At 45.3% G+C, this 14,162-nt stretch overlaps 1 pseudogene; it reads left to right on the forward strand.

Annotated features, from left to right (window-relative positions):
- The first annotated feature begins 4,270 nt into the window (after positions 1-4,270).
- LOC120846150 lies at positions 4,271-4,729 on the forward strand (annotated as a pseudogene).
- Positions 4,730-14,162: the final 9,433 nt, after the last annotated feature.

Below are 14,162 nucleotides of genomic sequence, written 5' to 3' on the forward strand. Positions count from 1 at the left end.
TAGTCATAGATACTCCAAGGGTTATACGTACCGAGTTTAATACATATTTTCAGTCTGTCTTTACAAGACCAACAAACGCAGTAAACTACTTCACACCTTCAAGTTGCACTTCTATTCCCATGTCTGACATAACTGTGACAGCCCAAGGTATCTTTGCTATGTTACTTAATTTAGACAGTAAGAAAGCGTCTGGCCCAGATGATATTCCGGCTGCATTTATGAAGAGGTTTGCTGAGTGGATGTCGATGTATCTGTGTATAATATTTACGTCCTCTTTGAAAAAAAGGCTTGTTCCAGTCGACTGGCTTTGCGCGCGCGTAGTACCGGCCCATAAGGCGGGCGATAAGCTTTCCGTTTCGAACTACCGACCCAGATCGTTAACTTGCATATCTTCCAAACTTCTTGAGCACATTTTGAACAAGCATATTACTGATTACCTCGAGAGCAACAATTTTTTCACTGACTCCCAACATGGTTTTCGGCGTAATCGCTCTACCACTACCCAGCTCGTTTGCATCGTGCACGACTTAGCAAGCATTCTTAATGAAAAAGGGCAAGCTGACGCCGTTTTTATCGACTTTTCGAAAACCTTTGACACTGTTCCCCATGATTCACTACTTTTTAAATGAAAAAAAGCTGGTGTAGGGACTGGACGCACCGAGAAGCGAGTCCAGTCTCGGCACTGGAAAAAGAAAAAGACGCGCGCGCTAGCTATACGCTCACGCGCTCACGAACACCAGTTCCTGACGAGACACCACTGAAATAGAACGTTGTTTTGGAACGTCTAGGGTGCCTTCATGTGCGCTTTGCTTAGGGTGGAGACATCTGGCCATTTTGTTCCCACTTTTACATTTATTTTTTGTTCAGAAGCGCGTGAAAGAGCGTGTCCCTGCACGCGTCAGTGGCGCTGACTGTGCTTTGGCGACATTTTGTTTTCGTCGATTTCTTTTTTTTTCCCCGTGAGCGCGTGCTGTTGGCATCGGGTACTACAAAGGGTGACATCACTCTAAACAGAAGGTCATTGAGGCACCCTAGGAACGTCCGTCTCCTGCCTGTTTCTTTCACCACATTTGGTGACCCGGACGTGATCGCCAACTAGAACGGGTGAAATGCAGCAAGGAGAGCCTTCGGACCCGCCGCCAGCCACTGTTGCAGCAGCCGCAGTTCGCCTTCCCCCGTACTGGGACCGCAATCCGCGAGTTTGGTTCCTGCAAGCGGAATCACAATTCCACCTCGCAGGGGTCACCACACAAGGTCGGAAGTATCACCACGTCGTCTCGGCTCTTTCACCAGCTGCCGCCGACGAAGTCTACGACGTTCTGGCAAATCTTTCTCCAGCAACACCGTATGACCCGTGGTATGACCAACTAAAAAATGCTCTGTTCCAGCGCACCGAGATTTCGGAACGCTCCCGCGTGCAGCAGCTTCTCTCGGCGGAAGAGCTCGGGGACCGGCGGCCAAGCCAGTTGCTGCGACGCATGACCCAGCTTCTTGGAGAGCGCGCTAACAATCTGGACGACGTATTCCTCTGCGAGCTATTCTTGCAAAGGCTACCTTCCAATGTTCAGATGGTTTTGGCAATAGCAACAACGTTGGAGCTCACCGGACTTGCCGCGTTGGCCGACGCCGTGATGGAGGTGACCACTCAATCGGTCGCCAGTGTTACCGTGGCTCCACAGCAGACTTGGACGTAGTTCAACTACTCTACTCAAACTACTGTAGTTTAACTACTTTTTCGAGTAACTTGGTAACTTTCAATTACAACTTGATTTGGGTAATTAGTAGTTTAATTTAACTACTTTTTTCAGGTAACTTCTACTCAAATTACTAACTACTTTCGAAATTATATAGTGTTAATTTTGCCTATCACGAAAATTTGAGCGCAGAAATGAATAAGACGCCGGCAGATGAAGTGGCATTCCCTTGTTCAGGAAGGCGTCCTTGGGCCAAGGTGGCGACGAGCAGCCAAAACATAACACCGGCACGCACGAACGCAGGAAGAGATGCTTAACAAGCCTTGGTCGGGCATTGACCTAATCCGGTAATGCACGAAGGCGCCGCGTTTTCAGCTGCAACCGTGAAAGACGGGGACATTCCGATAGTTGTTGTTTTCGTGTTGTCTGTCTTTAGTGAGTTCTGACTCAAGCGGTAGGTTCCACTGGAGGCGCCATTGGAATGACCTCGCAGCTGGGCGCCTGTTCCCATGGTCACCTTGCGTCAGCGCATACGCCTTTGCAAAGCCGTACTCCCCCGCGCACAAACCCTGACACGGATAATCCGTTCATGGGAGCACGTTCCCGCTTCCAGCTGCAACTGTATACGAGGGATGATGCTTGTTTACGTAATCCTTCGCGTCCTTCCGACCATCCATGCCTGGGAGATCTCCTCTTTGTTAGAAACGATTTACTTGTCAGGCGTGTCAGGCGCGTCAGAGTATTGTAGTCGCCGGCGAGGATTGCGAGTTACCCTTGGGAGATCCTTTTGTTGGACCCGGCGTCAGCGGCGACGTATACTTCGGTTCATCTTCTGTTAAACCAAAACAATTTTATTTTTTTAGTAACGTAGCACTAGCTGTACAACGGGACTCGCAGTCGTCCGGATGATCTCATCGTCGTGGCGCGAGACTTGAACCCTTGACGGTCTGGTGCACTCGCTCAGCGTACTCTCAGAGCGACGTCGGAATAAAGAGAGGCCAGTCACAACAATCTCAACTTGACGAAGAAAAAAAAAAAAAGTACGAAAGTTTGTTATAAAAGACCCGCTACCTGAGGCAAACCTCAAATGTTTTGTCATGGACACCTAAGATGCCGACACTCGCTTACCTGACCCTGCACAGCCTGTTTCTCAAATTCAACGCTGCCGTTCCATCTAGCTCGTCGGTGGAACGTCTATTTAGCTTGGCTGGAGACGTCTTTAGAAGGAAAAAAGGAAAACTCTCCTATCAAGAACTTTGAAAGTCAATTGCTTCTGCGAGCGAACAAACTATTTTGTCGAAAACGCAAGCCATAAATAGACTGCATTTATTTTAGGCTCGCAGGGTTTTTCATTGATCAAAACTGCTGTTCATTTTGCTGCCACCAAAATATAAAAAAGTAACTTTGAAAGTAACTTCAAAGTAACTCGCTACTTTTTTAGAGTAGTTAGTAGTTTACTCAATTACTATTACAAATGCGTAATTTCTACTCTACTCCAATTACTTTTGGCGTCGATACTCAGTAACTTAACTTAACTACCTTTTTTGAGTAATTTGTACATGTCTGCTCCACAGCAACCAACAGCCTGGGATTCTAGATCGGCCGCCAACAGCCAGCCTCCCCAGGCCAACATCGAGCAGCTCTGCCAACGTTTGGAGGAGATCGTCGTCGCAGCTACACGAGGCCGCGCCCCCCACCCTCGTGAGTCACCTCGCAGACGTTCGACGTCTCGTCGGGCATGCGGCGAATCCACGTCTCGTTGGATACGCGGCGAAAAATATCTGTAGGGACTGGACGCACCGACAAACAAGTCCAGTCTCGGCACTGGAAAAAAAAAAAATCTGTAGGGACTGGAGGCACCGACAAGCGAGTCCAGTCTCGGCACTAGAAAAAGAGAAAAAGACGCGCGCGCTAGCTATACGCTCACGCGCTCACGGGCTCACGAAGAGCAGTTCCTGACGAGACACCACTGAAATGGAACGTTGTTTTGGAACGTCCGTCTCCTGCCTGTCTCTTTCACCACACTGGTATTAGTGAAGACTTGGTGCAGTGGATAAAGTGATATTTGTACAACCGGAAGCAGTATGTTGAAATCAATGGTTCCCGTTCTCCCTCCCTTGACGTTTTTTCCGGTGTCGCCCAGGGATCAGTCGTAGGCCCGTTATTATTTCTTGTCTACATAAATGACATTGTGAAGCATATCAATAAAAAAATCCAGATCAGGCGTTTTGCTGACGATTGTGTCCTGTATACAAAAGTGGAGAGTGTCGAGGACCAGATTATGCTCAACAACGCCCTGGGTTCAGTGTCTGAATGGTGCAAGAAATGGCAGATGAAACTTAATTTACAAAAAACGGTAGCGATCGCCTTCACTAAGAAAAAAAAGCTCTCTAAGTTTTGAGTACCTTTTTGATAGCTCCGCCGTTTCCAAAGTCGACTCCGTGAAATATCTGGGTGTAACGCTCACTCCTGGCCTTAGCTGGAGCTTGCATGTAGATAATATATGCTCAGCTGCCTTCCGAAAACTTTGTTTCATTAGAAGAAAACTAAAGCTGGCACCAACATCCACTAGACTAACCACTTATAAGACCCTAATGAGACAAATGTTGGAGTACGCCACTGTAGTATGGGATCCTTATACCAAAGTTGATTCTTCTAAAATCGAACGTATACAAAACCAGAGTCTACGATTTGTGTACGGCAGGTACAAAAGGATGGATTCTATCACCGAGATATGGTCGTTGTCAAACATAGAACCTTTGTGCGCCTGACGTAAGTTAGCTAGGCTAAAACTTTTGTACTATATTGCGAACAGGCAAACTGGTATCGATCCTACCATGTATTTGCTCCCTCCCTTCAAGCACTCCAGTAGAATAAACAACTCGCACCACATTCGACCCTTTAGATTGTCATCCAATGTGTTCAAGTTTTCTTTCTTTTCCAGAACTGTAGATGAACGGAATTTTTTGCCTGACGGTATTGTTGCATGTACGACCGTAGAAAAATTTGTTGATGCATGTCCAACGCATTTCTAACGCGCTTGCATATTTTTTTTTAAATTTAAGTAATGTTGTAGTCATGATTTTAAGATACAACGAGTCACTAGCGTTTTTACCTTATTTTTTATGTGCTCTATCACGCTTATCGCAATACGCTATCAGTGGCCCCATTGTTGTGTTATCTATACACCCTTTGAACTTGTGTATTTTTTTTTTTGTGACCTCCAGTGTACCACATTTGTTGGTTTCTTGTTGTCCCACCCTGTTTGGGCCTGAAATGGCTTGCAGTATGAATAAATAAATAAATAAATAAATAAATAAATATTTCGTGAACACCCTAAAACTATAATGAATTAAAAATTAAAGTTTTGGCCGAGTGAAAATTGGCCGCATTCTTGAGCCGAATAGACCAGCAGCTTCTAGTGGCGAACTCTTAAATTCTTAGACATGCTGGTAAATGTAACAAGTGTTTACCGTATTGGTTGCAAACAGAGCTTCTTGGAAGAAAAAAAAATCAGTTGAAAAGAGTGGTTAAGAAAACCATCCCAATAGCTAATATGTGTTCGAAACTTTATAGGTATACCATCAGTGGTGTTGACCGCGGCGTTGCGATCTTTTATATCTTACTTTTTGCTTTCTGGGGAAGAGCTGTTCTTCCGCTCTGTCCATGCTCTAAGTAATTTGTTGCTAGGGTTTGTTTCTTGAAAAAAGGGGGGTGGGGGTTTTAAACCCAGCGCTAGCCTCTTTACAACCTGCCACGGGCAATGAGGAGCACAGCTGCGATTGGACGACGGAAAGGCCTGGCTGTAAAACAATTTGAATTGAAAAATAAATATATATATATATATATATATATATATATATATATATATATATATCAGTGTGTCGAACCGAAAAAAATACGGGTTCGGTTACGGTTCAGGAGCAGGTAAATTAATTTTGTTCCGGTTCAGTTCCGGTTCGATTAATTCGATCCGCGAACCGGTTCGGGGCGCTGAACCGGTTCGCGAACCGGTTCGGAAATTATAAATGACAAATTGCAACATCGAAATAAATTATAAATAAAACATCTGAAATCAGCACATACGAAACGGGATACATCGTAGTGTAAGGCTCAGGGATTTCTACCAGGAATGGTTTCTTTATGTGCACTCAAAGGTTACCTCACCGAGGTTTACGCATTCGGACTTCATCTAATTGGGTCCGACGCAGTAGCTGTAAAATCCGCGACCTCCTTACAAACCCACTTACAAGTAGAACTCGCTAACTATCCCGCCACCTCGGCGTGTAAGCAATTGAAGTAACAGTGGGGAGAAAATACAGCTTTCTTTATTTGAACTAGCCTTTGGTAACTCAAATTAGACCCTTAAAGAAGTTTTCATTAAACAAGATACGGAATATGAAAAACACTTCACCGAACGCAACGCCAGAAGGACGTAATAAGATAAATATTAAAATAGAAGAGTTCGCTGTCTCACAAATATGTTAGCTTCTAAGTGCCTATACGAAACCGGATGCATTATTATCAAACTCCACAGCCTTTTCTTTTCTCATTCCGATGGAAGCAAGCTTCAAGAACTTGCGCGTTCTAGAAACGTGTTATGAAATGAGCACACAGCAGCATTTAGGGTTTACGAGATTGTAGAAAAATGAAATCCCGTGACGCGATTTTTTTTTTTGCACAGCCTTCCAATTCTTGTTCTTCCTTGCAAGCCGCGAACAGCGCAATATTGGTTCCTATGTCAAGATTCATGGATGCAGCGTTTGTCAAGATTCATGGATGCAGTGTTTATATTCCTAAGACTGAGTGGAGAAGAAAAATATGTAAGCGAGGTGTGTGTCAGTTGACGGCACTTAAAAAACAAATAGCATTGATAGCACATTCATTGTCAACAGCGCGTAGCCAAACCGTTTTGACATGAGCCGGTAACCGTTATTTTTTTCCGGTTCAGTTCCGGTTCGGGTTCATCGCGATAACAATATAACGGTTCGGGTTCGGGTTCAGTTCCGGAAAAATACCGGTTCGGTTCCGGTTTTCGGTTCGGTTCGGTTCCGGTTGGACACCCTGATATATATATATATATATATATATAGAACAAACTACCAGCCACGGCGGACGTCAGGGATTGCCAAAAACATATCAATTAGCCAGATAATTAATTAAAATTTGTTAATTAACTTTTTAATTAGGGAAATAGACATATGGTTCCAATTAGAAAGTTGCTGAGCGGCGCCGTGTTGTTTGAAGACCGGTGGCGTCGCTGCGTTTCTACAGGAGCTAAGCCTTTTTCTTTCTCTACTTTTTCCTCAGGTAAGTTCGCTCTTTGCAAATTTTATAAAAAAAAATGCACCTTCTGTGGGCAACGCTGCGCAAAGTAAATGCGCGATAGGTTAAGAAACCGAATTTTCCAGTCGATTTGAAGAGCCTTCCGTCTCCTTGAATCACCCGGTAGATATCTGCTCTCCAAGCATTATTTTCTTATCCAACTGAATTACGATTATTATGAATTTTATTTCACCTACTACGACAGACGAGTTGCTGGAATTTATTGTGTTTAATGCGTTGGCATTAGAGCACCCCTTTTCACGAAAACCCAGCGGTGTCTCGTTCGTCAGCGCCGGCTAGAGGGGGAGAAGCAGGGGAGAAGGTGACGCTTGTGGCGCTCTCATTGGTCCGAAGCTTTAACGTCAGCACGCGTCAACCTCCCCTCTCTCGCCGGCGCTGACAAACTGACAGACACCACCGGGGTTTTATCAAAAGGAGCCCTTTAGTTTTCGTTGAAGTCACGCTCACAGGCAATCACTCCTAGGTAACAAAGCCTAAGCGCTGAATTTTCCTGCGTTTCTAAAGCAGGCCACCGTAGGCAACAGATTGGACACGACTACGGCGTTAGCGTTCGCCTAGGAGTGATGTTCTCAGTGATTGGACACGAATCCTAGCCGAAAGCTGACGTCGTAGTCGTGTCCAATCTGTGGCCAAAGGAGGTCTTTTTTAGTGACGCGGGAAAGTTCAGCTGGCTTTCTTATCCAGGATGTGTTGGCACAGCTGGCGCGGAGTGAGAGAGGAGGCGGCGCCGCGCAATACCTCCTAAATAACAAAGCCGTAGTGCTGCTTAATCAGAAAAGGCCAACGCTGGACACAAATTGGAAACGAATGCTGCGTCAGCGCTCAGCTTTGAGTCAAGTTTGAGCCGAACGTTGACGCTATCGTCGTGTCCAATTTGTACCCAGTGTTGGCTTTCTCTGATGACGCCATCTCATTCAGCATTGGATAGAAGCGCCGAGGGACAGGGACAAAGTGAAGGAGGTAACGACATGGAGCGCCGTGTTGTTACCTTCTTCACCTTGTCCCTGTCCTTCGGCGCTTCTATCCAGTCAGGAACCTTCTAGGGCAACTGAAAATTTTGTTGCAGCTTATTCAGCACTACGGGTTTGTTATCTAGGAAGTGCTGCGGCGCGGCGCAGTGGAATGCGGGCGTGCTCAGTTGCCGCTCTGACGTCTCTGCCGTCAGTGATATGTGTGTGTGCAGTTAAAACAATGGATGCGGTTCCCTCCAGGAGTGATATGGATGCGGCTTCATCCACGAGTGGTATGGATGTGGTTCTTTCCACGAGGGATATGGTTGACCGTAACCAAGGACGTCGACGCACTCTGACAGGCAGAGTACAGAGAAGGGGTGAAAAAAAGAATACAAGAGGATCCATCAATGCGTTAGCTCCACCTTTAGGAAACGCCAAACACGTCCCCCTTTGGGAAACGCTAACACTGACCCCGTAACGAGGCTCCAAAGAGGCTGCAAAAGGTTAGAGGAAGCAAAAAAAAAAAAAAAAAAAAAATGAAGTGGTCAGCGTTCGCGTTTCCCAAAGGGGGACGTGTGTGGCGTTTCCAAGGGTTATGGTAACGTATTTTCCAAGAATCAAGCAATGAATCTTTTTTATTTCTGCGTTTGATTTCTGCCTTTCTACGCGGAAGTTACTTTTCTTTCCAAAGGCTTTCCTGATGGTGGAAAGACGAAGTCAAACTGGCATATTACGAATAGGGCTTCGCGTTTTCGGTGAAAATCGAAAATCCCCGAAAGACCATAAATGTTCGGTAAATACCGATAACATCAAAAAGAAAAAAAAAAAAACAGTTGTAACTTGTCTACGAATTTAAAGAAAAGAAAAAAAGAAAAAGTGTCATGAGAAGTATGTTATAGCTAAAGCTTCTTATTTTGTTTCTATTCGAAACAGCCCGTCCTAGAATGCCGATTTCTTCGGAGGCCCTCCTATCTCGTTTCCTGTGTATTTTGATACGGCAACAAATTTCAAGTATTCAGATCACGTAGCATGTTCTCTGGAGGATGGGGAGTCAGTTTTTTTCAGCATAATCTGCGATAAGCCACACATTTTTGGCCGACACCGAATATTGCAACCGAAAAACACCGAATATGTGGGAAAAAATAAACATCGAAAAAACAGCCTCCGAATCTGAAGAACAATAAAACCTCAGAAACACGACACCCTAATCATAAACTAAAGTTGCAGCAGGCAATTCGGCACTCATCAAGCGACAAATCACTAACGTTCTTCTGACATATACGCCAAGGTAAACTTCCTTACGTCCCTCATGACCGACGCTTCAGACTTTGCTCTTGGTGCAGTTCTCCAACGCTCTCTGAATGGAGAATGCAGAGACCACTCTCATCATCTTACAGCGACACTTTCCAACCAAGACAGAGCCCTGCATTTTTCGACAATCACGTTTGATTAAATTTTCCACGGTATTGTATAACCACGTCCATTCTATTTCCTAATCAGTTTCTTTTGCGGAAAGAACGTGTTTATACTTAAAAAAAAGTAATGGAGGGTTTCAATTAAAGTAATACTTAATTGTGCCCTGAGGAGGTTTCTGAGATCGCCTAAATATGGCGATGACTCACTCCGCTGACTTTAAGCATCCTAGAAATTCCTCATGACGATACGCGGCCGAATTCTTTATTAAAAACAATCAAAGATTGCAGCGCACCGAGGTCACCTCCGGCGATGGGAGGAACATATCCCGAAACCAGGACCACTGTCAGCCAATAGCAAGAGAAAGATCATCGCGCTTCCGACTGGCGGAACCGCGGAGTGATATCTCGAATGTGTGCGGCTTGTTGGCCCTTCAGCCCGGTATACCATTCAACCCAGCAAGCAAGCGCTCGAGAACTGACGACCGGACACATCACTCAAGCGAAAAACAAAAACTTATTTTCCGACCACTCTTATTTACTTTTATCATCTAAAAGAAGCTTAAACATTTTGTAATACCACCCCAGCGTATGCAATCCCAGCAAAATATCACGTCTTTATTGGTCACATGTGGTTAGCTGTTTCAAAAAAAGAGAAAGCCGTTTACAACTTCCTGTAACGCCGAATTGGAGCGCAGCTCTTGAGGAGGAGGAGTGGAGAGTATATTCCTCCTCCTCCCTCGTGATCATGCCTGCTAGTCCTCCTCCCCTCCTGCTCCCCCTCCCTCTCCTTTACCACCTTTATCGGGCGGGGGAGGAGGGGGGAGGAGGAGGAGCGGAGGGGGAGGAGGAGGAGGAGGGGCGACGCCGACGCCGCACAGGCTGGAAACGGGTCATGTGACCCCCTCCCCCCGAGGTCACGTGACCCGCCCGGACCATACTAAATGAGGGGAGGAGGAGGAGGAGGGAGAGGAGGAGGAGGGGGAGTAGGGGGAGGGGAGGAGGAGGGGGAGGAGGAGGAGAGGGAGGGGCGCGGTTACGCCGACGCCGACGCCGACGGCGACGCCGACGCCGCTCAGGCTGGAAACGGGCCCCTAAGAGCTGCGCTCTAAAAGGAAATCGGCCGCGCATCCTTATGATTTATGGATTTCTAGAATGCTTAGAGCCCGCAGAGTGAGTCATCGACATGTTTAGGTGTTCTCCGAAACCTCCTCAAGGCACGTTAAAAGACAGTGTAAGCGTATTGAATTCCGATTTATATGTAGCAGAGAGGACGTGCGAATACTATCGATCTTTTTTTAAAGCCCGTGAAAGATGCGAATCAATTTAGAGCACAAAAAGACGAAGCAAAGTTCCATTGTTGTAGTGTTTGCGTGCGCTAAAATTACTTATTTTAGTCAATTTGTTTTTGTGCATAACGTTTTATTTTACCGGCGTTTTTTTTAGAGCGCAGCTCTTAGGCGCCCGTTTCCGGCTTGAGCGGCGTCGCCGTCGCTGTTGGGGTCGTCGTCGGCGTCGCCGTCGGCGTAACCACGCGGTGCATTATGGGACATTTCCCATGATGCAACGCGCGGGAAGGAGGAGGGGGAGGAGGAGGGGGAGGCGAGAAGGAATGAGGAGGAGAGGAGGGAGAGGGAGGATGGAAGGAGAGGAGGGAGGAGGAGGAGGGGAGGAGGAGGACAAGGAGGATGAAGAGGAAGGAGAAGGGGAAGAGTAGCAGGGAGGATGAGGAGGAGGGAGGAAGGGTACGCCCTCCCCTCAGTACCCTTCTCTCCTCCTCCTCAACAGCTGCGCTCTAATTGGCGTTACAGGTTATTGTAAACGTCTTTCATTTCTTTGTTCGTGTTTTCAATGCACCTTTTATTTTTACATAAAAATATATATACTCATTTATAACAATGGCTTTCAAAAGGGGTCCGCGAAGCCCTCCCTCATCAGTCAAGCCCGGCAATTATATATATACATATCTATTTTTTTTTTTTTTTTTTCAGATTGAGAAGAAACGTTCGAATGTTTTGGTGAGCTTCCTCGTGTGTCGTGTGTAATGAGAGAAGCTTACTTTACACTAGCCCTTAGTTATGTCTATTTATTACATGATTATCATAATTCACCTATACGTTTCCCTTCCCCTCACCATGAACGGTGTCCTCCATATCATCTCTGCCGATTCACAAGGGCTCCGCGAAGCATTAATGATTGAGAACCACTGATCTAGAAGACAATAGACAGTAATTAGTCGTCAAGCAGCACACACATGGCCACTGCAGCTGACAAAGGCCAACTTCAGCGCGGTCGTGTGTCGCTACCCATAAATGATGGCCGTTCTGTCAGAGAATATATAAATTGACTATTATTCTTTAAATTTTAAGTCACATTTGGAACTTGACAGGGGGATTTATAGTTTTATAGTTTTAATGTATAGATATGTTAGTAATTATGTTTTCGTGATAATGACTTTTATGATAGCTCATAAGCTACCTATCACTTCAATAAAAATGTGGTAAGAGCTTTTAAAAACATATCTTAGAAAACGAATTATACGGCTCGACTGTTACACTGGCAAATACCCACGGCTGTTTGTCGGCTGAATCTATTAACTAAAACGCCAGAGATTCTCGGGCTTGTTTTAAGGTAATAAACGAGGAAACTATTTACACCGCTTCAATTTCTAACGCTATAGCAAATATTATATTTTTAACTACATCGGCTCCACAATACCGCGAAAATTAGGGTAATGTAGATAATTGCCGAACCTCATAGAACAGCGATACAAAAGATACGAGAAAAAAACATTTATTGAACAATATTTCGCGAATACACGCACGGTTATGTGTATGTACCTTCATGGCACTCACTGCACTTCCATATACATATATACACACGCACAATTGACTTTAACAAAATTCGTGACAGAATATATCAAACATAAACACCGCGCGGCACATGCAGCGCCTTTCGTCTTATTCGCTCTTTTCCTGGCCGTCGCTGAAATTCGGTAGCATTGTTAAAACTAAGAAAGTCACCTGCCTTTCGATGTGCCGATCAATACTAACTGATATTACAGTATCAAACTTTATTCAATCCATGTAACGTACAACGGACACTGCAAAGACGTCCACAGTTCGTGGCTTCCTAAAGTACAACAGGTCAGGAAATCACCCTGGGCCATGGTGGGACACCACCCCGAGCTCATGTATTATTCACCAAGACTCACATGGGTCAAATTTAGTGTGCTACATGAGTTACGCTACATTACGGACACTAGATAATTAAAAACTGCGTATGTTTTAGTCTTACTCTTGGACTTGTTTTCCTAGCTCTACAATAATTATGCATTTTTGTCTCTCCTACCTGCCCGTTTAGAGTAGCCTAGCTTTGAACGTAACCCTTTCACTACGGCGTGGCTATGTTCTTTCGTCACTTTTTTGTTAATTGTAGTTAAACTATAAGACGAAACCAAAGTTCGGGACATTCTCCGACTCAGTCATCCCTAACTGCGCTCTTCCAGAGTAACCAAACCCGGCGACCGAAGAGGCAGCAGTTTGTGTCTGCATCCTAGCAATGTCTCTGTTCCACCTGCCATAAAAAAAGGAGGTAAAATTTGTCCTGTTAGCTCTAGGGCTAACAGGGCAAATTTTACCTCCTTTTTTTATGGTGAATAATACATGAGCTCGGGGTGGTGTCCCACCATGGCCCAGGGTGATTTCCTGACCTGTTGTACTTTAGGAAGCCACGAACTGTGGACGTCTTTGCAGTGTCCGTTGTACGTTACATGGATTGAATAAAGCCCTAGAGAAAGCTGCAAGAAATAAAGCAAAGACGAGAGAAAGAAAGAGAAAGAAGCTTGACAATTTTCCGTTGAACGGATCTATTCTTCCTGGCCACATGATCATCGCCAGTATGGTTTTTTGTTTTCATGTTTTTAATGCTTGATGAAGACCATTTTAGCCGACTGACCATGGTCACTATTAAAGCTACGACTGAGGTTTATCATAGGCGTGAACTAGCGTGTCCACTGCGTGCCTCGTTTTTTATTTTTCTATTGGCCGCTCACTTTCACATATCTGAACTTAAACTAGCAATTGTTTATCTATTGACGTTAGGCGCTGAAATTACAAGTGCGAGAACCAAGCTAAGATCACTATATACACCGCTTTATAGCACCGCGTCACAGACTCATACGTCGTTGTATACACTAACGCACTGTTTCCAAGCAAGCTCGCGTTAGCCCACACCGGGCATGGGTAATGCACCTGCGCAAAAACCAAACTCGGGAGGGGTGAAACTTCTGCGCATGCGCAGTGCCGACAGCAGCGCCACCGCAGTGGCGTGACGACAGAGAGTCAAGTTAGTCTATTGTCGCAGACAGCGGACGAAAGGCCGGGCAAGGCTCATTATGCGCACAACTTCGTGATTGGTTCTTCGGCCTTCTTATCGGTTAGTGGCATAGTGTCATGGGCTGCGGAGTGATAATAATCGATGCTTGGAACTCGCCACGCCCCGCGCTTATGAGCTGTCACTAAGTATGAGGTATACCTGACCTTTTCCCGCTTACACCGAGTAAAATATACTTCATCCGTCTTCCCATTTTTTTATGCACCTGCCAATAAAGGTGGAAAAAAGCCGACGGTGTAGACAGATCGGCTTTGTAACAGAATAGAAAGTTGTTCGTGCACTGTTATTCTCACTATGCTGATTATGTTTGCAGCCTTTAAAAATAAAATGTGCGCTGAAAAAACCAAAAGAAACAAACGAAA

Source organism: Ixodes scapularis, unplaced genomic scaffold, assembly GCF_016920785.2.
Source record: "Ixodes scapularis isolate PalLabHiFi unplaced genomic scaffold, ASM1692078v2 PGA_scaffold0__279_contigs__length_252992795, whole genome shotgun sequence".
Taxonomy (NCBI): domain Eukaryota; kingdom Metazoa; phylum Arthropoda; class Arachnida; order Ixodida; family Ixodidae; genus Ixodes; species Ixodes scapularis.